This window comes from Lycorma delicatula, chromosome 4, assembly GCF_047948215.1.
Source record: "Lycorma delicatula isolate Av1 chromosome 4, ASM4794821v1, whole genome shotgun sequence".
In the NCBI taxonomy this organism is placed as follows: domain Eukaryota; kingdom Metazoa; phylum Arthropoda; class Insecta; order Hemiptera; family Fulgoridae; genus Lycorma; species Lycorma delicatula.
Genome location: NC_134458.1, coordinates 164,409,952 through 164,435,554, shown reverse-complemented (window position 1 = coordinate 164,435,554; position 25,603 = coordinate 164,409,952). Strand labels below are relative to the sequence as shown.

General features: G+C 33.5%; 1 protein-coding gene across 1 annotated transcript in view; it reads right to left on the bottom strand.

Moving 5' to 3' along the window:
• The window catches only part of rdgB (retinal degeneration B), a 256,093-nt gene extending 243,408 nt beyond the window's left edge, over positions 1-12,685 (bottom strand). The window contains exon 1 of the mRNA XM_075364651.1: positions 12,465-12,685. The gene's annotated coding sequence lies outside the window, so the exon portion shown is untranslated. The remainder of the gene's footprint in view (positions 1-12,464) is intronic.
• Between the last annotated feature and the right edge of the window lie 12,918 nt (positions 12,686-25,603).

The window sequence follows — 25,603 nt, the reverse complement described above, 5'->3', positions numbered from 1 at the left end:
TAAGCCGTCCAAAATAGGCTCTTAACTTCCAAAAAAAAAAAAACACCTATACTACAAATAAGCCGAATAAAATAGCAGATGCAATTCTTTTAGAAATACAACGTGGGTTTAGATGTTTAAAAATGCAAAAAAGATATGTCCGGATGATATTACAGACATATATTCACACACAGCCAGTAGTTATAGAAACATGGAATTTAATACTCCAATTTATACGTAGATCTTTAGACCTCGGAGAACATAACGAAAATTTTCTTAAGGAAAATTTTAGTTAAATAACTTTACACCTAAATTTCATGAAGACAAGAATATCAATATAACAAAAAGTAATCGTACAGGAGCTACTTCTCGGTCGGAATAATCGACAGAGTTGTGCACCGTTACCCGTCTATTAATCTATATTATGACTAGATCGTCCGTGAACGGTATCGACGGTTGTAGGAAAAACGTTTTAATGTTTCTGTACGCTAGAGGATGCTTTTGACGATGACTGTAAGTCGTTTTCGGATTCAGAGGTCTTTATTTTTAATGTATCTGCTGACAAAGACTCCACAGACCACAGTAAAAACAAAGTGATTGATTTTACAAAAGCCGATCGTCATCGAAATGAAGCGTTCATTCGTTCGTTTACACATCTCAGCTATTTTGTATTATACACTTAGTAGATAGAAGTTGAAACTATATTTTTTAAATTTCATAACTTGTTTTTAAGTTAAGAAAAATACCCTGAAAACAATGGATTTATTTAGTTATAGGATCAGTGTTTTGTGAAATTTCAATGAATAAAAAATGTTTTCTGATTTTAGAACGGAAACAGATGATTTTTTTTCTTGAACTGTTAAGTTAAAAAAGATAATTCTATAGCGATGAAGAACTTTTTTTGTAACTCCTAAGAACATTATTAAACGCTCTGTATATATATATATATATATATATATATATATATACACACACACATATATATTAATTTTATGTTTCATCAGTCTAACATGAGAATTAATTAATATATTAATTAATTAATATAATGTAATGGAGAACGGAAAAAAAGAAAATATGATAAAACTTTCATAAATTTAACGCAAAAGGTTTTAACAGACGAAATATTTTGATATATATAAAATCGGCAGTTGTCTTAGACAAAGATAATGAGGTATGTGTTGTTTACAATGACGTAAAAGAATGACTAGTTTATTTTTATGCGAGTATAGGCATAAGCCGATCGGAATAAATTTAGAGAAAGGATAATAATCATATCGACTCATTAGAAAAGAAAACTGATGCAGTACAACGTACGCCTATCTTTAGTCATTAAACAGAGTTTTCTTAATTTGGCAATACAATCTAAAAAAACAATTCACTGGAAATTTCTTTCAAATTAATTCTATAAATTTCGAGTTAACAACGTACGTGATTTTTTTTCGAAATTATTATGATTACGTTAATATTATATTTTTTTCGAAAAAGACTATAACAATTAAAACGGGATAAATCCGTGCATCAGTTAATATGCAATTATTATTTTCTAATAGCATTACTTTTGATAAGTGCATTCTATTTCCTTTCCTCATAGAAGCTAAATGCGATAAACGTCCTACGAGTGAACATTTTACGCAGTTGTTAAATCAAAACGATTTAAATGAGGAACGAGGACATCAAAGATATTATAACGGCTAATCAAAACCGGTAGACAGTGGTAAAGGTTTTTATCACTTCATTCCTGTTAAAAACCTTGAAAGATTTCTGTTTATAATACGATTAAGTCGTAAGAAAACGTTCTTTACATTATATGGAGACGTTAAACTTTTGCGCGTGTGGAATATTACTAAATACATAACTTTTTATGTACCTTACTTTTAAAAAACATTACATATACATTACTTTTTTTTTAAATAATCCATCAAAGACACCGTGAATATGAATCTTCTAATACAGGATAGATTTTTAAACTCGTAAAAGAATATGGCAACGCCTTTATTATTGTTGTTGTTAGACAGAAAACCGGGATATATGCACCCGGACATCATTATCAGGCGTTAAACATATTTTATCGACATCGCATTACTATGTTATTCACGACTCAAACAAAATATGGAAGGAAAATCTGTTAAGCGATAAAACTTAGCTTTCAAGAAATTCAATCGTGGAAAAACAAGTATATGAGCAAATATTATCGAAGAAAAAGTGATAAGGACATAGAAAATAAAAATAGGTTCTGTTAAATAAATATAAAACTTTCCATATATATATATATATATAAATATTTAAATATTGGTAGATTTTAGAACGAGGTTGGGCTGTATGTTCATAGGTGATGAATGCAAGACAACGCCTTGTCGTTTGTTGAATAATGGTTTAATGAATTGTCGTCTTGGCAGTTAATGAAATGAATTGTTGTAACATAACGTATAACTTGACATATAAAAATAAAAAATATAAAATTAAATAAAACATTAAAGCTAACGTTCATCCGAACAAAGAATGGAGTCCATCCGACTAAAAGTATGACGTGACCACCTTGATCAGATTCGAGCGCCGAATGCTAGTACTAGTACTAGAGGAACTCTCCGGTGAACGCTAGCACCCACTAGATCGCAGCACCGGACGGCTCGACGTGTTACGGAACAAATATATATATTTATACGAAAAACGAAATTTTTTTAGATTTATCTAATTAGCTTTACTTAATTTCATATTATTGGCAGGAGATATATTCCAACAATTTACCTTTTATACAAGCAAGAACTTAATATTTATGGCCCTCAATACGTGTAATAAAGTAAGAAAAAATTAGTTAGGTTTAAGGTACAAGATTATATATGTATTTATTAATTCTCTTTCAATTACGGTTAAAAATTCCTTATTTATTCACAAAAAAAACCATACTGACTAAATGAAGTGTTTTTGTTAAAAATAAAACTTCAAATATAAAAATTTCAAAAATTTATTATTCTGAATACGAGTTTCATCGTTCGAAGATTTCTCAACACAACCTGAAATAAACGACTTAACAAAAAATTAAATAAACGAATTACTTTCAATGCGACTAAATAATTAGCGCCCTGGAGAAAAAACCCCGATGTAATCCCACAAAAAAGGTATCAAGATAAATTACGATTCCCCTCTATTTTCCCATCTATCTGAATAAACTGATAGTTTACGAATTTTATGTTAAATATTAACATCGATACTCTAAGAGTTTATCCTTTTTCAATCAACAAATCCGTAATCGACTTACGTATATGTTTACAAATTCTTCAAGAATCACATCTTAGAAAAAGACTTAGAAAAAGTATACCCGGGAAATACCCCTAAAGTTAACGAAAAATGAATTAGGATATGTAATTAGATCATACGGTATTTTCGTTGGGGTCGGTAAGCAACAGTTTTTTATGACGTCACATATTCTGAGTAAAAGAAAGTTGTGCTAAAATGGCTGAAACGAGTAGTTACAGCGTCGAGAAGTGGTTGGTGACAAATGTATGGGTTCATGTACGACAACATACGAATCAAACAATGAAACTAATTAGCGATATGTTTCGGCAACGCTTCAATAAGCCGTCACCACGAAAAGCAACAAGTTTGGCTTGGGTAAAATGTGCGTTTCAGATAGGCCCTGGAGTGGACGAAACTTAATGATGTTAGAAACATGTGCTGCTATTACAGTTTCTATTGAGCAATCCCCGATGAAATCAACTAGTAAAAGGTCAGTTGAACTTCGTACGCCGCGGACGATAATGCAAGACCATATGAAAAAGGACTTGAAAGTAGGCCATTTCGTTCGATGTTCATCAATGAACTGTCAGATGCATATATGGAACGTCGCGTTGCATCCTGCCGGGCTTTATTAGAAAAATTCCCGATGCAGTGCACCTTGGAAAGGTGCTTTTTACTGAGGAACGTGCAATTTATCGCAGTTCGCGCGCCAGAAATGTGTTATTTTGGGCGAAAGAAAATCCTTTATTACGCGACAGAGCTGGAAAGAAATCCACCACACGTCATAATATTGGATGAAACGACAGCTCGTCATTTGTGTGGTTCTTATGTTTTTGACGGGCCAGTGAATGCACAAACTTATTTAGAGATGTTGGAGGCACAGTTAATACCACAGTTTCAAGAGAAGGATCTCATGGAACGAGTATGGTTGCAGCAGGATGGAGCACCTGTACATTTTGCTTTATCAGTCCACGCGTTTCTCAATGAATAATTTCCAGGACGTTGGATTGGCCGCCGTACTCCAGCGTCACTAGATCCGATACCACGAAATCCTGATCTCACCGTACCAAACAATTCAATATGAGGAATTATCAAGGCACACGTATCTGCAAGTCGCTATACAGCAAATGAAGAATTGCATGACGCTGTGAGCGACGCCTTCCGTAACAGAAATGCTCCGTCGCATGTCACAAAGGACGCGGCGACATATAGAATTGTGCATGAACATGAGGGGGGAGGAGACACAGACCTACTAGACCATTAAAACTAATACCATGTTTCAAATGAGTAAATAAAATAATTCATTATCATATCGCATTTTTATTTATAACTCATTACAAATTTTTAGTTCTAACTTTAGTGGGTCAGTGATTTCCCGGCAACTCATATATATATATACTACTATATACTGTATATATATATATATATATATATACAGTATACTAGTAGACCCGGCAATGCTTCCCTACTGCTAGATTTGAGATATATTTAGATTAAATGAACATAATTAAAAGTTACATAAAACATAAAAAATGGACATCACGGAACTTCACAAAATTTAACCTTTCACTTTATCCCTTTTTATCTTTTTCCCTAGTTCCCTTTGTTCCTTTATATATATATATATATATAGAAGAAGAAAGTCTGTTAGTATATTTCTTTGTTTGTTTCATAAATATCTCGAGCCCAGCGCCAACTAGCGGGTCCATTTTTTGCAGAAGTATTTCTTTTCATGAAAGTAACACATTCTTAATATGAGCCAAATCAGAACATAAATACAATTTTTCGAAATATCTCGACCTCAGCGCCACCCAGCGGTCCAAACTAATTCAGAAACCTTTGCGAGCGTGCGCACAACTACCACAGTTTCATCGCAATCGGATGAATGTGTTACTATAACATGTTTGTTGTTGGCCTATAACAAGGCCAACAAACAAACATTCCTTTTTATATATATGATATATATATACTGTACTATACTTTTTATACATTTTTGTATATATATATATATATCTATATATATATACACAAATAACCTAAACAGTTATAAACATGTTTCTACCTTCATTCATCTATTAACAGTTTTTCAATTTAAAATATTTTGGTTATTTCTTTCCTTACACTTTTATTATACTTTTGTCTATTTAATTTCGCATGTACGCAACAAGACTATTTTATTCTTAACCGTAAAAACACGAGAATAATATTTTCTTAAGCTATTTAATATTATGTGTCTAACAACAGACATTCAGTAAATTTTTAAATTATCCTATATTATCTCTGACTTATAACTTCATATTTTAATGTATAAAGTTTTAATTACACTACTTTCATCCTTCTTAAACGCAGCGAGCAGAATTACCAGGTATTCCTTCGGTCACTAAGTCTCATTAATTATCCAAAAGGGAACCTTCAATCGAAATTACAAAAAAAAAGTTTTCTATGAAAACTATTTCAAATTTAATCTGTTTTAATTGTTTCTGACTGAACATTTTTTAGTAAAATATATCTTAAGTAAATAAATAAAAAAACTGTTACCGCAAAACGAAAGAAGGAACATTTGTTATAAAGTTTATAAAAGTGTTTCTGTGAAAATTATGTTAATTGTAGTCGCTTTAATTTTTACCAAAATATATCATTAGATAAAATAAATAAAAAATATTACCAAAAGGAGGATCCGTTAATGATCCGAATTAAAAAACCAATACTTCCAAATAAATCTGTTTGTTATAATTCACCCAGAGAATGTAAATTAAAAAAAGTTGAAAGAAGTTTATTTTTAATTTTAAATTAAGCTAGAAAAAAACTATTTCTCAAGAGAAGGTGGTTTTCCGGTAAATATATCAAAAGTAGATAAAACAAATAATCAAGTAGAATGATTTGTGTGATTAAAATAAACTCATTCTGCTAGTTTTCAAGTTTTTCTATTCAAACTAATCTTCGTACAAAGAGAAAAAAAACCACACAAATTAAGGTAATAAGTACAAATTTAAATATAAGTCTTCGGTTCATTTTTATATAAAACGCAAAATTACGTGTAAATAAAACGCTTCTTAACGATCAACAGACACAAATTTAATAATTGTATATAAGTGTAGTATACAAAGCACTCGCTAATAAAAATTATTCCATTCACCTATCAAAATATTGAAACGATAAAATTCTCCATTAAATTTCGGACTTTTCGAAGATTATTAACCAAAATTTTATAAATTAAATACCAAAATAATATTCAATCTATTTCATAGTCAATTTCATTCACGGGACTTATTCTTACAGTTCGTGATTCGATCTGCGACTCAGAACAATAAAGGTGTTCAAAAAGTGACGCACCCGTATGGAAGAATGTTTCCTTCTTTTGTTGCAGGTTTAATTAAGGAAAAAGGAGTTACAAAATGCAGTAGAGAATATTCATTGTCTCCCAATACATTATATGTGCCAGTTATGCCCAGACCCAGAATGCCTCCACAAAAAAGCACGGGGTAGATGAACCAAACAAGTCCTCCATCAAGCGGCTGTACGACAAGTTCCAAGAGACAGGGAATGTGGCGGATGCAACCAAAAGTACTCGACCGAAAGTGCTAACATCAGAAAAGTTATCGACGTGCAAGCTGCATATTCTAACCCACCGGGTTGGTCTAGTGGTTAACGCGTCTTCCCAAATCAGCTGATTTGGAAGTTGAGAGTTACAGCGTGCAAGTCCTAGTAAAGCCAGTTATTTTTACATGGATTTGAATACTAGATCGTGGATACCGGTGTTCTTTGGTGGTTGGGTTTCAATTAACCACACATCTCAGCAATGGTCGAACTGAGAATGTACAAGACTACACTTCATTTACACTCATACACATCATCCTCATTCATCCTCTGAAGAATTATCTAAAACGGTAGTTACCGGAGGCTAAACAGGAAAAGAAAAAAAAAGCTGCATATTCTGTTAGTCCCAAGAAGCCTGTGCGACGCCTACCTAGCCAATCCGGTCTCTCCGCCGGTAGTGCCCATACGGCATCGCGAAAGTGTTTAAAGATGCATCCATACAGAATTCGTGTTGTTCATGAGTTATTACATGCAGACACAGGAAAACGTGTAGCTTTCTGTCAGTGGTTCATGCCATCTGTAACACCACATGGAGAAGAACTCGATGATCGGTTTTGGTCTGACGAGGCATGATTCCACTTTGATGGATACATGAATGCACAGAATTCACGCACTTGGTATACAGAAAATCCAAGTCAGCTGCACGGGTCTCCTCTGCACGGACAAAAAGTGGGTGTTTGATATGCAATGTCACATAGGAGAATTTTCATGACATTCTTTTAAGGTACAGTGAGCGCTACATACATATGGTGCAACAATTTGTAAACACTATACCTGCAGACCGGCTAGAGTACACGTGGTTTCAGCAGGACAAAGCTACGGCTCTTGAATCAGTGTTTTCATAGACAAGTGATTTGGAAGGGGTTGTGGGCCCCTCGGTCTCCTGACTATCCATTTTGAATTTTTCTTGTGGGAATACCTTAAGGATGCCGCTTACAAAACTGATCCTCACACCATTCCCGAATTGCAGAGCGAAATTGAACGATGTGTCGCCGAAAATCCTCAAAATGTGGTTAAGAGCATGCAAAATCGTATTCAGTTGTATGAATCGCATAATCGCGTATGATAATCGCACCCGATTATCTAGTTATCTGGATAATTTTACCCTGAAAAGATACTTCATACCTCAATAATACACGAGTAAAAAAGTTTTTCACATCAGTCTTGGTTTCCGAGTATCAAGCGAAAATCAGTATAAACACGCAGGCATTCTGATTTGTATCAAAGAATAACCAGAACTTCATCGGTATCCGGCACTCACGGTAGATTTTCTAGGAATACTGAGAGGTGAAGCAGCTTCCCGTTGATTTTTTCGTTGAATTGGATGTTCTGTCGCAAATAGTTACGCCAAATCGACAGAAATCAAGCAATACTCGGCACCATTTGAGGCACCTTCACACTGTTAATGTTCTGCCTCAAAATTCTTGAACCGTTCGACGTTACCCCCTTCGCACCCTACATCCAGGCATAATAATTTACAAGAACTTGAAAATTTTATTCAGCGGTTAAAAAATTCACCGGACAGATAGCAACAGACTGTCCTTAAATATGAACCAGACCATTTCAATGTGCTTCTCAGATAGACGTAGATTTGTTAATCAATAACTTAATGATAACTACAGTATTTTCACCGCTCGCCGTATGACATTTAGATAATAAATTCTCTTATAGTTATGAAATTGATTTCTTATGCGACAACAAATTGTACTGTTTTAATCTGAAGCGCGTTAACAAAACGATAAGCTTGTCATTATTGTTAAATATTTATTACGATTTTGTACATTCCTATCCGAACTACATCGTACCTTGGGGCCCCGTTAAAAAATAAGAACAACTTTTCAAGATACAAAAAAATAGCTGTCAGATCGTTGTTTAGCGTCCATAAATACAAGTCGTGTAGACCGATGTTTAGTAAACTCAAAACCTAAACGATCAATGCCGTTTATATTTGTGAATGTACAATCTTTGTTAATAACAGTCACTTATTCTTAAAAAAAAAATAACGATATTCACCTCTATGACACTAGACAATAGAACTGTTTATTGGATAATTTAACACAATACTTACACGAGAGGATCCTATTGTTCCTCCATTTATTTTTAATAAATTACTAAACAATTTGAAAAAGTTTTCTCATCGATTTAAAAAAAACATTTGGTGTGGACACCACATGACTTTCTTGTACGCCTATTAAATTATATATACACACTTTTTAAAATGAAAAGTACATAAAATTTTATTTTATTAACAACTTCTGATATTTTGTCATATACTTCTTTTTTTTATTGTTATTGAAGTATAATTTATCGTAAAGATTTTTTACAATCAAAGGTTAATAAATTAATATATATTAATAAATCAATATACTTAAATTATAAAAAAAAGTTAAAAAAAAAGGAAATGAAGTCGGATTCGAACCGATGTGTCTTTCCCCTTCTAAGACCCAATATTTCATTAGCTAAAATTTTATTTGGCTATAACTCTAGAACCGATGAAATAAGTACCACTTATGATTATATCGTTGAAAATACCTCAATGAGGGCTTATTACTGTAGTTAAGAAAAAGTTCAAAATTCAAACGTTTTGGATTCTGGGCTTTTTTGGACACTTCTGGTCCAGTCGACTATCAAAAGGGGAGGTGCATAATTAGATGTTACAACAGTCCTAAATCCAAACTTTCAACATCCTATGGCTAATCGGTTTAGAGTTATGCGAGATACGTACGTTCAGATGTCACGTCGAAACTAGTCAAAATGGATTCAGAGATGGTCAAAATGGATATTTCCGTTGAAATCTGAAAGCCGAAATTTTTCGCGATCACAATACTTCCTCCTTTACTTCGTACAAGGAAGTAAAAATGGATGCGATTAAGATGAATGTTAATTGTGTTAAAAATAAACACACGTCTTAATATTAAAAAGGGATTAATGAAAATTATTTTTGAACACTTTTATTTACACTTGAACGGAATGCAGAAAATTAAGGTTTGAGTTTTTGTTTGTTCATTCTTATTTTTTTTAATTAACTACCTTTAATTTTTACTTAAAAGTTTTATTACACAAATAATAATACTCTTCAATTAATTCTATATAATAAAACTAATTTAAAAAAATATGAATGAACACAAACTCAAACCTTAATTTTTGCATTCCGTTCAATTGTACATAAAAATGTCCAAAAAAAAATTTCATTAACCCCTTTTTAATATTAATTCGTGTGTTAATTTTTTACACAGTTAACATGCATTTTAATCGCATCAATTTTAATTCCTTGTACGAAGTAAAGGAAGTATTGTGATCGCAAAATATTTCGGCTTCAGATTTCAACGGAAATATCCATTTTGACCATCCCTGAATCCATTTTGACTAGTTTCGACGTGACGTCTGTTCGTACCTATGTATCCCGCATAACTAAAAAACGATTAGCCGCAGGATGTTGAAATTCTGAATTTAGGACTGTTGTAACATCTAGTTGTGCACCTATCCTTTTGATTACAATCGACTGGACCTAAAGTGTCCAAAAAGGCCCAAAATCCAAAATTGGATTGTTGACTTTGTAACTGTAGTAATAAGCGCTCATCGAGAGCTTTTCAACGATATATCATAAGTGATACTTATTTCCATTGATTCCAGAGGTAGAGACAAATAAAATTTTAACTAATGTGATATTTGGATCTTTCAAGGGGAATGCACATCGGTTCGAATCCAACTTCATCTCCTTTTTTTTAACTTTTTTTTAAATTGTATTATATTGATTTATTAATAATTATTAACCTCTCTTGTAAAAAAAAATGTACGATAAATAATAATTTAATAACAATTTTAAAAAATATGAAAACATATCAGAAGTTATTAATGAAATAAAATTTTATGTACGCATTTAAAAAAAATGTGTATATGTAATTTAATAGGCGTACAAGGAAGTCATGTGGTCTAAACATCAGATTTTTTATTTTATAATTGTGTATTTTATGATGCTGCGCTGATCAAGGTTTTATTTAATCCACACAAACAAATGTTGTTGAAATTCCTTTATTTTATCCGTGAAGTAAGACATACATAACGATCTATATAATGTATTATTGTATACTGATTAGAATAAAAGGTTTATTTATTTACTTATACCACGGAGACCGACCGTGTTGTTGCTTACTGTTAAGAGTAAGCGACATTGATTAACGTCGGTTGTACCTAACGAACTTTACATGCGTCACAGTAATAAGAACGGCTTTGACAGAGAGTATAAAACAACTAATTAATGTACCACTTTCTGTGGAAAACAATTTATTATGTACACAACGTCTAAAAGTGCAAAACGTTTCAAAACAAAACTGCAGCGTGGGATTCCCCGAAACTAAATAAACCGAATCTTGTACAGGATTCTGTATATCCGTACAAGGAGTTTATTTCTACCGTATTTTACAAGTCTTTCTTCTTAGAACTGTAATAATATAATTAATCTGTTGATGTCTCTAACAGTGTATAGTCGAGGGAACAGCGATTTTTCACACGCATTATACAATGTCTCCAATCGATACATAAAACTGATTTTCTACATAAAAAAGTATTAATATAATGGGCTGAAAACATGAAATTACACGAAAATATTCTTCAGCTGATAAGTCAAGAGATTTTGTCGTTTGTCAGTTGTGATTTTATATTGTGGTACACGTTTATACAGCTTAAAACGCGTTTCGATTCTCCGATTACGACCGTCGAATCGGTTTCGTGTTATAATAAAAAAAAATATATATAATCATTATTAACAAAGCATGATTTATTAAGTATAGAAAATAAATTTCAGAGGTTAAAAAAAACTATGTTTTAAGGAACATAGTTTCTTTTATTAAACAATAAAAATACAATGTTTTTTTTTTTTTTTTAATAAAGACATTTTCGTAAAGTTTTTGAAATGAAATATCAAAAACTTGATAATTAATTAAAAATAATTCACGGTAAATATACTAAGCACTGACATCTTCGATCTTGATATCGTGAGATTACTACTTTTTATAGTTTATTATTTTTTTTTTCAAAAAAGAATATTGTTGTTTATGACAACCAAATAAACAATTCAAACCGAAGTAAAAGCATATTAAAAAAAAAAAATTACTGGAACATGTAACCTACATTATTTATGTTCCCGTAAAAAAAAAAAATTAATTTTCGATTCTGAAAGATAACATCACACATGTTTATATAAGAAAAAGGTAATCTGAAAGAACAAGAAAGAGCAACATACTATGCGCTACTTGCTACAAAAACGATTAAAAGTAATTATTAATTACATCTTATTTGTCTACTTATTTTCTGTAAAATAAATCATCAAATTAAATTCGTTTTTTTTTCTTAATGATAAAAAGGAAAATAAAAAATTTCACAACAAAATAATAACAATAATTTTGGGAATAACAGGATTATATGTAAATAAATAAAAAATTCAAAGAAACAAACCCACGTACTAATAAAGGATTTAATAGAAGTAATTAATTGAAATATATGTGTATGTATATATATGTTTATGTTAAAATAAAATAAGTTAAGGACAAGCTGCGCGCGTTATCAAATGCTGATATAAAAATAAAAAACTACTGTCATTTTTATAAATATGCATTGCGCATGTAAATCATGTAGAAATTTATAAAATGTCTTACCTTAAAATTGAATAATTCTGTAAATATATATAGATATATGTAAATAATCCCAAAGTGTGATATGCGATTTAGAAAAAAAAATAATACAATAAATAAATAATTCAAAATACGATCAACAGCTGCCTGCCTAGGCGGACCGTATACATATATATATCTATATATATAGGTGGTTGTTATATTTTGTAAACGTTACGCGCATGAAGCGAAGTCCTGATGCGGACTAGGTTCGTAACCGACTGGAATCGGCTCGGTAGCCTACAACGGTAAGGTAGGGAAACGAACGGGAGGAGAGGTTTCGTGTGGGTGGGGTGGCGAGGTGAAGTATCCCGGACGCACATGCGCGATACAGCTAAACGGCGAAGGGACCGGCGATGTTGAAATGTCAAAGGTAACGGCCACAGGAGCCGGGGCTTCTTCAAAAACCTTGCGTCCCGTTCATCGTGCTCCGTCCTGATCCTCGACTGTTAAATACGTTACAGCGCTTCTGCAATATTGAGTACTTTTTAGATTAAAAGCGGGACCTTTTCTGTCAAAATTAAACAAATAAAATCGCGATTAATATGCGAGATACGAAATGAAGATAATGCAAAGAGATAGAAATGTTTGCCTCGACTTAAACGACAAATATCGTATTTAAGTATTACAGTTTTTTTTTTAAAACGCCACAATGGAAATTAGGAATACTGCGTGTTCGGTTCGATTTACAACGCGGAGAAAAACAGATGTTGCCGATAAGACAAAAATATAAATAAATATTTGCTATCGAATCTCAATCGCTAACCAACTTGTGACTGAAACATATGGTGTAAAACAAATATGAAAAGAAAAAATTCATAAATGCGAAATAAATCCACGATAAAAGATTTTATTGATATCGGTAACCCGCTTAATTTTTTCTATTTAACAATACACTGAAAACGCTTATTTCATTTTTAATCGATTTTAAAAAAACAATATTCTCGATTCGATCGGTATGTTTTTTTTTATATAACATTCGTGCTCAAGCCTAATGACCCAAGTATAATATATAACATTAATTGATATTTAATTTATAATATATTGTATTCAATTATATTAATACAATTGATAACATTTTTTAATTTTATTTTGAGCGGAAGTTCCTCCGGAGAAACTTGTTTGTAGTAATAATTACATCATTGATCTAATATTTAGATCAATTTATATTTACATCATTATATTTAAAATATATAAAAAAATAAATGGATACATAAACGAATTGAAGATTTTTATTTGTAAATTTGTATTTCAGACAGCCTCGGCTCAAACAGCTCGGTAGTAGTTGTTTTAATAACTTCTTTTTTTCTGCATTTTACTTCCCTTAATTTAAATCATAGGTTGCCCCCCTTCTGTGCCTCTTTCAAACGGCTGTTCTCCAAACGGAGAGTTTACCATAAAATTTACCCGTATTTAAAAAAAAAATAAAATTAAAAAAATAAAACGACTTTAAAAGCACACCAAGAAAATAATATTAAATCTATTTTAAGTTTTTTCTTTTTGAAATCGATGCCAAATTAAGGTATAGATTTTAGTTTGGAAAAAACCGCAAAAAATAAAAAATTAATTAAGAATCTACAATATTTTTGTTTTTAATTTTAATATACATTTAAATTTTTTTATTATTATTTTTTATGTTTATTTTAAACTTTCATAAAACGTAAAGATATCGGTATCGGTCAAAAGACATCCCCTTCACCACATCTTCATATTTTTCGATTTAGGTCTCAAGGATTCAAAAATATTAAATTCTGTTTTATAAATTTCTGTATGTAAGCATCTTAATTTTTAGTTTGATTTAAAGAAAAAGGGTTAACCTTTAATTATGAAATCTTTTAAAGTGTAACGTTATTTTATTTATTTTTTTACTTCATTTTTAATAGGATAAAAGGTCGGGAAAATATTTAAGGGTTAATGAGCTCGAAAACGTTTCGAAAAAGTTTTTCAAAAACTATTCTGATCCGGGAAAACCGATGTTACTCTGCTGATTGTTGTAATTTAAGACGATAAAAAATAACTGAAAAAATTGATATCAAAGAAATAATTACTTCCTTCAGTTTTATTTACTATTATTTATTTATATATTATTATTATTATTATTTTAGTATTAAAATATGAACGTGTCGTACATTTTTAACACGCTGCAGGTACTTAAGAAGTTAGGCGACTCATCGATGTGTTAAATGGAAATCCGTGGGACCATAATAAATATTTTGAGTTTATAATATATATAATTTGAGAGAGATGCCTACGACTGAGCTTTTAAATCGCTGCAAGGACTTAGAAAATAATTTAACCGATGGCCAGTCATCTGATATAAATACATCAGACTTTGCAGAGGAGTTGTCAGTTCTGTACACATTAATAGGAAAAAAATGTCCGCGTGGGAAGTGTTAAAATTCATTGCATCATTAAATTTCGGACCGAATATTAATATTGCCCTTACAATTATACTAACTTTGCCACTGTTCATAGCAACTGAAAGAAGGTAAAAGAAGTTTTTCTAAACGAAAAATAATAAAAAACTATCTGAGATGGTTGAAGTCTCAAGGTAGGTTAAATAGATTGGCTATTGGCTATCATAACTATCAAACTTGAGTTATGTTTCAAAGAACTTACGAGATTTTGTAGAAAAAAAATTAGGAGAAAATTTTTTAATATTCAATTCAATAAGAAAAAATTATTATTATTAATTGTACATTTTTTGAAATCAATTTATTTTCTTTCGTGTTTTAATTATACACATTGTCTAATGTACTTTTTTGAAATGAAAATCTTAAATATATGTTGTATTTTTTGATATTATTTTTATATAAATATTTTTTTAAAAATGTTTTTACTTTTTAAAAATACCTACAAAAATTCGGTTCCAAAAATTATGTTTCAAAATAATAATATGTAAAGGCGGCGAAAACTGGATCCGGGACCTATAACTAATATTTTGGGAACTATAAACCTAAAATCATGAATTCGGTGCTGTAACTATCAAATAGATTGTATATTGATGAAATTCGTTTTCTTTCTTTGAAAGAAAATTTCAAAGAATAGGGAACACTGAGAGACTACTATATCTTGACGGTTATTTGCAAGAAAGTTGTTGATTCTATCAGTTTTCTTTTGATTTCCACCTTAGATCGTCTGTCCTTTGCAATTTTTCTTCTGAAATAACAAAATTCTGCGACTTCTCTTATACTGTATTCTCTTATCTTAATATATAAATCGTCATCGTTCTCATTTCAATCGTATTTTATAATTTTTATGTATCTTTAGCCAATCAGAAAATATTACGAGAAATACGTACCCTTAACAACGCCCCGCCCTCCCATAGCAACTCCCCGCCCTTCCATAGTAACGCCCCGCCCTCCCATAGCAACGCCTTGCCCTCCCTTGGTAACGCCCCGCCATACCATAACAACGTCCCGCCCCCTTGGCAACGCACCATCCTCCCATAGCAACGCCCCGCCCTACCATAGCAAAGCCCCGCCCTACCCTAGCAACTCCCCACCCTACCAAAGCAACGCCCCGCCATACCAAAGCAACGCCCCGCCCTACCATAGCAACTCCCCGCCCTCCCATAGCAACGCCCCGCCCTCCCGTAGCAACGCCCCCCCTCCCTTGGTAACGCCCCGCCCTTCCGTAGCAACGCCTCCCTTCCATAGTAACGCCTCGCCCTCCCATAGCAACGCCCCGCCCTCCCTTGGTAACGCCCCGCCATACCATAGCAACATCCCGCCCCCTTGGCAACGCACCACCCTCCCATAGCAACGCCCCGCCCACTTGGCAACGCACCACCCTCCCATAGCAAAGCCCCGCCCTACCATAGCAACTCCCCGCCCTGCCAAAGCAACGCCCCGCCTTACCAAAGCAACGCCCCGCCTTACCAAAGCAACGCCCCGCCCTACCATAGCAACTCCCCGCCCTCCCATAGCAACGTCCCGCCCTTCCGTAGCAACGCCGCCCTTCCGTAGCAACGCCTCCCTTCCATAGTAACGCCTCGCCCTCCCATAGCAACGCCCCGCCCTCTCTTGGCAACGCCCCTCCCTCCCATAGCAACGCCTTTCCCTCCCTTGGTAACGCCCCGCCATACCATAGCAACGCCCCGCCTTCCCGTAGCAACGCCCTACCCCCTTGGCAACGCACCACCCTCCCATAGCAACGCCGTTTTAATTCTTCTGCATCTTTCCGATTAAACAATCATTCTAGAATTTTTTTATTATTAGGAACATTTTTCATCAGGTAAATAAATAAATAAAAAAGTAAGTAAGCTCGTACGGATAAGCCTAATATAATTTACAGTTTTAACGTTAAAAGTTAGCTTGCTACTTTAGGAATAATTAAATTGCAAGGACTTGGAAAATAATTTAACCGATGGACATTCATCTGATATAAATACAACAGACTTTGCAGATGAGTTGTCAATTCTGTGCACATTAATTGGAAAAAATTATTGCACTAGGTTTATTTCATTAGTTATTGCATTAGGTTTAATTAAAAACGGCGAATGAGTTCATTACGAGATTTTCTGTAAACGAGGTGTTATCAAAGAGAACACACAATTTTCAACCTTTATCAAAGCGATTAGGTCGGTACAGTCTATAATGTTTCCTAATCAGGTACCCGCAACCTTCCGATCATGGACGACGCGACACGATACACGTCACATCAGAAAATGGCAAAGCCGTATCGAAGAATAACAAGAATCTTACGTCGTGCTTATTAGGAAAGCGAAGAGTGAAGCGGTTTCTCGTCGCTTTCATCACAGAGCTCGATAAAAATGTATCACGTAACAGCATGCCGAGATGACCGAAACGCAAGTATTTACTTCAGATTCTGAGCATCATTATTTTCACAGAAAGCAGCTCCGACTAATGTTATTCATATCCTTAATGCTTTACTTGTCACTGTCAGAAGAAAGACTAGAGCAAATGATGAAAAAAGAACAAATAATTTATTCATCTTTTATTTATAGGAAGATATTATATAGTTTATTTATCTAATACCAGATTACAGCAGCACAGTGGCATGATGTCAACATCACTCTGCAGAGAAGCCAAAGCATCTGTTAGCAGTCTGGCGTGCAAGTCCAAATACCAGTAAATGTACAGTCTTGAGCAGACGCAGGCCGACAACTCCTGAGGCGTGTTATTAATTGAAACCCAACCACCAAAGAATACCGGTATCCAATGTCTAGCATTCAAATCCATATAAAAGCAACTGCCTTTACAAGGACTCGAATCTTAGAACTCTTGACTTTGAAAATCAGCTGATTTTGCGATGACGAGTCCACCGCTACGCTAACCCGGCGGGTTTTGAGGTGTATATAAATATAATTAAAACTCCTCTACTAAGAAGGGCAAACGTTTTAATTATTTTTTATTTATAAAAGCATAATCAGGATCGGAATAGTTTTAATATTCAACTGAAAGATGGGTGAAATTTCTTTAAAGGTATTTTTCTTCAATTTACCACATTATAATAAATGCATTTTTGATTTTAACTCTTTATATTTTAAAATTAGTAAGGTGTATGTTACAAAAAAACTTCAATAAATACATTATTATTACTATTATTATTATTAACTTACAAAATACAAATAAAGTCTAATTTCATGGGCAACGGAGGAGAATATTACAAAAAGAAAAGAACTTTTAGCAAACTTTTAAATTTAAACAATCAAATTTATAACACTACGGAAGTATCAAACCATTAAGTTACGCGAGCGTCTTTCATCAGCGTTTAACACTGTTATTGTTATACGTCTACGTATATTAAATACTTCCCCTTTTAATTGGAGAAAGTTTACAAAAACCGTTTCCTTACAAAATGAACACATGAATCTGTTTATTTAGCCTTATCCGTTTCAATATTACACAATTGTAACTCATAAACAACCACCGGGAAAAAATTCACTTACAAGTAATTTTTTTTTAATTTCTTTACTTGAGATATGTCTGAAAGTGACTGTTTAAAATACAGTTAGTCTCTGCGATGAACAGAGTGGAAGGTATCATTTTGGAGGGTTGACTTTCACCTAAATTTCAATGGGCTTACGAATCGATATGCAAACTTTTATTCGATAAAGTAATGAAAGTGACGGGAAACCACTTCATTACTCGCTTTTCCGAGTAATGGATCTCTAATCCATTAAAAATGGTTCGCCATTATTAGGTACGATTAATGTCTCATATCAGATAGGAAACTCATATATTTAATATTAATGATTGCGTTTTTAAAAGATTAAGAAGAATCAAAATTCAATTCGGTCAAATTTATTTCAACGACAATCCAAAACATAAAATGCAAATGTATATAATTTATATTTTTTAATTAAAAAAAAAATTCGTTAATCGCGATTGCTTTTGATAATGAAGTAACAAGTAAAGACTTGTGCTAAACGTTAATTGAAATAAACTAGAAAACAAGAGTGTGTGTGTGTGTGTGTGTGTGTGTGTGTGTGTGTGTGTGTGTGTGTGTGTGTGTGTGTGTGTGTGCGTGCATAAGGGGTAGCTAAAATACAGGTCATCGAAAAATGTTGCACCAATAAAAAAAACTATCTCCATATGAAATTGAGATATTATTAATTGGAACTGCAAAATAATAGGGATATCAAGTTTTTTTAGACGTGACCGACCTTGAGTCGATGCAAACAAAGCTTCTGCGCCACTATCAGTCAGTGCAATGGCGACAATTCAGCAGAAAGCACAGTCCGTTTTGTGGTTAGCGGAGTATAAATCAGTTTTAACTGTTCAACGGACTTTCCAGTGTATTTATGTCAATGATCCGCCTCATGAAAACAGCATTAGACGGTGGTACAAGCAGTTTAAGAAATCTGGCAACGTGAAAGTGAAAAATTTCCCCGGACAGCCAAAAAACAGTGACGAAGCAGTGAGGCGTATACGTCAAAATTGTTTAAGAAGCCGTAAAAAGGGAGATGACTTCCTTTTCAATATTGTGATTTAGATGAAACTTGAGTGTATCGTTATGACCCACGAGAAAAACGGCAGCTAATGGAATACCGGCACTACGGTTTGCCACAATCAAATTCAAAACACAACTCTGCACAATAATTCTTTTGATAATTTTCTGCGTTTCCAAAATCAATTCTCAAAATACATTGAGACGTAAAAACACCTTAGGAGACGTCTGTATCGTGTTTAACGATCCGCCGAGCTGATAATTTTGCAACACGATAATGTTCGGACACACACATCTCATACAACCACGCGCTAGTGAAGTTGAAATTTTAACCTATTCCATAACATTCCATACTGTCACCTGATTTGGCGCCCTGCGACTTTTACTTTTTTCCTCAATTAAACAGGGATATTAAGGGCTTTAATTTCACCACGGATGATGAACTGAAGGTCGCAGTGAGGTCGTGGAAGAAGGAAAGACCGCCAGTATTATTCATTAACAGAACGAGAAAACTGGCTCGCTTTAGGTAGAAATGTGTAACTGAAAATGATAACTATGTAAAAATAAATGTAATTTTTTTTTAGCAAATTTTTTATGCCAACTTTGATTCATTTGACTACTTCTTTTCAATTGCGAGTTATGAGCCACTGTGCATTTTACCATATATTTTCCTCATATATATATATATATATATATGGAACTATCGGCAATTAAGAAATGCTATAAACAGGAAGTGCAAACTGGCGAAAGAAGAGTGGATTAAAGAAAAGTGTTCAGAAGTGGAAAGAGAAATGAATATTGGTAAAATAGACGGAGCATACAGGAAAGTTAAGGAAAATTTTGGGGTACATAAATTAAAATCTAATAATGTGTTAAACAAAGATGGTACACCTATATATAATACGAAAGGTAAAGTCGATAGATGGGTGGAATATATTGAAGAGTTATACGGAGGAAATGAATTAGAAAATGGTTTTATAGAGGAAGAAGAGGAAGTTGAGGAGGATGAAATGGGAGAAACAATACTGAGATCTGAATTTAAGAGAGCATTAAAAGATTTAAATGGCAGAAAGGCTCCTGGAATAGACGGAATACCTGTAGAATTACTGCGCAGTGCAGGGGAGGAGGCGATTGATAGATTATACAAACTGGTGTGTAATATTTATGAAAAAGGGGAATTTCCGTCAGACTTCAAAAAAAGTGTTATAGTAATGATACCAAAGAAATCAGGGGCAGATAAATGTGAAGAATACAGAACAATTAGTTTAACTAGTCATGCATCAAAAATCTTAACTAGAATTCTATACAGAAGAATTGAGAGGAGAGTGGAGGAAGTGTTAGGAGAAGACCAATTTGGTTTCAGGAAAAGTATAGGGACAAGGGAAGCAATTTTAGGCCTCAGATTAATAGTAGAAGGAAGATTAAAGAAAAACAAACCAACATACTTGGCGTTTATAGACCTAGAAAAGGCATTCGATAACGTAGACTGGAATAAAATGTTCAGCATTTTAAAAAAATTAGGGTTCAAATACAGAGATAGAAGAACAATTGCTAACATGTACAGGAACCAAACAGCAACAGTAGCAATTGAAGAACATAAGAAAGAAGCCATAATAAGAAAGGGAGTCCGACAAGGATGTTCTCTATCTCCGTTACTTTTTAATCTTTACATGGAACTAGCAGTTAATGATGTTAAAGAACAATTTAGATTCGGAGTAACAGTACAAGGTGAAAAGATAAAGATGCTACGATTTGCTGATGATATAGTAATTCTAGCCGAGTGTAAAAAGGATTTAGAAGAAACAATGAACGGCATAGATGAAGTCCTACGCAAGAACTATCGCATGAAAATAAACAAGAACAAAACAAAAGTAATGAAATGTAGTAGAAATAACAAAGATGGACCACTGAATGTGAAAATAGGAGGAGAAAAGATTATGGAGGTAGAAGAATTTTGTTATTTGGGAAGTAGAATTACTAAAGATGGACGAAGCAGGAGCGATATAAAATGCCGAATAGCACAAGCTAAACGAGCCTTCAGTAAGAAATATAAGTTGTTTACATCAAAAATTAATTTAAATGTCAGGAAAAGATTTTTGAAAGTGTATGTTTGGAGTGTCGCTTTATATGGAAGTGAAACTTGGACAATCGGAGTATCTGAGAAGAAAAGGTTAGAAGCTTTTGAAATTTGGTGCTATAGGAGAATGTTAAAAATCAGATGGGTGGATAAAGTGACAAATGAGGAGGTATTGCGGCAAATAGATGAAGAAAGAAGCATTTGGAAAAATATAGTTAAAAGAAGAGACAGACTTATAGGCCACATACTAAGGCATCCTGGAATAGTCGCTTTAATTTTGGAAGGACAGGTAGAAGGGAAAAATTGTGTAGGCAGGCCACGTTTGGAATATGTAAAACAAATTGTTAGGGATGTAGGATGTAGAGGGTATACTGAAATGAAACGACTAGCACTAGATAGGGAATCTTGGAGAGCTGTATCAAACCAGTCAAATGACTGAAGACAAAAAAAAAATATATATATATATAGGGAAGAAACAAAAAATATAAATATTAATTGGCAGATAAACAATACTAAAGAAACACAATAAAACAATTTTTTTTTATCCAGGAGTTAAAAATAAGAATAAAAAATAAAAGTAAAAAATTACAAATTGTTGTAATGTTATGTAATCCAAATGGAAAGTGTACATTTAGATTACAAACACCTTAACATTTAAACCGCTAATTCAGTCAACCCATCACGACGTAAAGCACACCTCTTTAAGTCGGATGGACAAAACTTATCTGAAGAAAGGTACCGTAAAAGTACGCTATTAGACAGAGAAGATATTATATACAGTAAAGAATTATTTCATACAGTTGAAAATTATTTCAGACAAATTAAACAGTTTCGCGAGGAAGGACGAACAGTTTATTAACTTGACGAAAGCCGATCCAAGATTTGGATAAATAAATCCGTTACTTCCAGCAAAGATGTTTTTATACACGATTGAAAAGTTCATCTGGCAAAGGATTGAGACTCATTACCGTTCACACTGGAGGCGAAACAAACTCCTTAAACTTTTGTGGTTATTTGAATTCAATTCAGACGATGATTGCCGTACAGTAATGAATGAAAATTAAAAAAAATTTAAATTAAAGAAATAAAATTTTAAAACATGGTCTATTCGGTTTTAGATAAATAATAATAATAATTGCACTCGTTATGGACAATGCTCCATATTGTGTTTTACTAAGATCGTTCAGAAAGTTCTCGGTCTGACAAAGAGATGGCACAAGTATGACCAAATAGGGCGATATTGATCAACTATGATCCTTAAGATGACTTGTTGCAAAGTTTCGGACGACGCGTGCGTCGAGTAAAGCGAGCAAGTTTTGGCATCTTCCGAAAAATGGATAAAATTGGAAATCGAACTGTTATAATTAATTTTAAAAGGCTTAACCCCCAGCGAACATAGAAAAAAGAGTTAAATTCCACTATAAAGGATTCTTCCACTCCGTTTTCGACGATAAAAAAGTAGATTGTTGAATTTAAACGTGGCTCTATATCCATTTAAGACGATAAACGTTGGGTATCCCAAAAACCTTTACAACTGACGAAAACGTCACAAAAATCCACAATGACGTAATAACGATTTCTGACCGTGTCCAGTATATGTTACTCGATGTTTTGGTATGAAAAAGCTTTCCGCTCGATAGATACCGCGTTTGTTAACAGTCGACAAAAATTTATTCTACTGAATACTTTTCAAAGGTGTTTAGATTTCCTCGACTTTCTTCGACGTTTTTTTAACATTAAATGAAACATGGATTATATTACACACAATACACAAAACAGCGGATGGAAGCAGTGAAAGTGCGTGAGAGAAAGCGAACAAAGTTCATTCAGCAGGAAAAATCATGGTTACAGTTTTTCTGGGATTCTCGCGGTTTAATAAGACAATATTAAAAATGGTAGCACCATCCCGGGGAGTGTTTCGCTACACTACTGGACCGACCGAGTGGCGAAAGGCCACCCAAGCGGAAAAGATGCAAAAGGCAAAGAAATCGAAAATATAAGCGGAGCATAATAGGCAATGCAGACGTATGGAGAGGGAAATAAGACAAAAGGAGAAGGAGGAAAGAGAAGCGAAAGAAAAGGAGGAGAAATGTGCACAGGGTTCTGATGTAGATTTAGACCTAGAATTAATGGAGGAACTATTCGGTCCTACAAGCCGGTCGACAAGCCAGTCTAAACAGGTCGTACCACCGATGAAAACCAGAAAGGTTGAAGTAGCGGCCATGAATGATCTGGAAGCGCGATTATCTTCATCCGATGTGACCTCGGGAATTCAGACCTAGAATTAATGGAGGAACTATTCGGTCCTACAAGCCGGTCGACAAGCCAGTCTAAACAGGTCGTACCACCGATGAAAACCAGAAAGGTTGAAGTAACGGCCATGAATGATCTGGAAGCGCGATTGTCTTCATCCGATGTGACCTCGGGAGACGTGGTGACAGAGGTAATTGGTATGTTCAACATTCTCTGAAATGAGGATGGGGAGTTCGTCGGTGACTCAAAGAACTTAGGGAGAGTTCGACAGATGACTGAAACGACCCAGACAAAGAGGACGACAGCAGAAACTGTAAAGGCTCAGAGACGCAAGGTAATATTGATTGACAAACTAGAAGGTGTCACCTCATCCTTTAAGGGGGAAAAATGTTGTGTTTTTTGTCAGGCCGAGAACTTTCCTAACGACCGACGTAAAATTGAAAGCTTTATCTATTAGTAAAGGAAAAAAAGAAAAAAAATATTAAATGGTTAACGGGTAGAGAATTTCTATTAATGAGACTACGATGAAACTGAAATTACTAATGTCAGATTCTTTGCAGAAGCAAAACTACAGCAAATACGTTTGTCGATGAATTAGCGAAAAAAGTAATCATTTTTTTATTTTGCGGATTCCATCTTATCGTTGTGAGTTTAACCCATCTGAAACAGTACGGGTAGACATTAAAGATCTCTTAGCATCAATCACATACGAATTTAAAATTAAGGACGTAAAAAGACTATTAATGGAGTGGGTTTACCGAATTGCTCCTGAAAAATTGAAGAACTGCCTAATGCATGTCATCGATGTAGAAGAAACGAGAACGTGAAAATCGGATAACATAACCAAAGATATTCAGCCGGTCGTTACAACTTAAATAGATTTATTCTCTAAATCTGACCTACTGAACACTTCGATTAAGTAATTTAAAGAGTTACAGTTTTTAAAATATTTGTTTGGTTAATTTTAAAAATATTTTGTAGTTTCATTTCTACCGATATTTTATGTTAATTTATAGCTGACATATGAAGAAAAATTAATAACAATACTACACAAATTACAAATACAAACGAGATGTATTTGTAAATAAGTATAGATATTTGTTGTTACTGCGCATTGTATTTCCATGTTTATTTAGTTTTTGTAAACTATTTGGTGAAATGTACATATTTTTTTAATCTTTTTAACGGTTCCCACCCTGCAGTATTTGTACATAATAAATAATATCGAAAGTAAAAATTATTGGTGATATTAAGCACAGTATTGTGCGCGTTTTATACGATGTGCCTATGGGAGTAAAGCGAGCTCGATTCATGGCAGACTGTGAACTGATATTTCGTATTATACTGTGTACGAAACACAAAGCGAATTATGAAATTTTATTAATACCGAATTGATACATCAAAGCATCACTTTACTACATACAGCCACGGAGCATACTTTAGACTATGCTCCGAGTACGTACTGCGCTTCGTAGCAATATCCACGGACCCGTTTTTCAACCGGTCGTTATACAAAATACTAAGCACGTAAAATTGAAGTTCGTATCTTCTAAAACTTAATCGTTCTTAATTCGCAAATAAATCGACAATTTTTTTAAATTTATTCAATCGATAAGTCGAAAAGTAAGTCAAAATACTAAATACCAATACGTTATAAAAGAATGGAATGAAAGATTAAAACAAAGCATTCGATATAAAAACATTTTGTGGGTTGAACAAATCTAATGCAACAGATAACGAAAAAGTCGGATTACGGTCCGAGGTAGTTACCTTTTTACAAGTTCCCGGCAGGACTTGAGATAATTATTTTGTAACATTTCTTAAGATCCCTTTTACAGACTTTCATTTTACCGATAGTAGATTTTATACTGTCAGAATT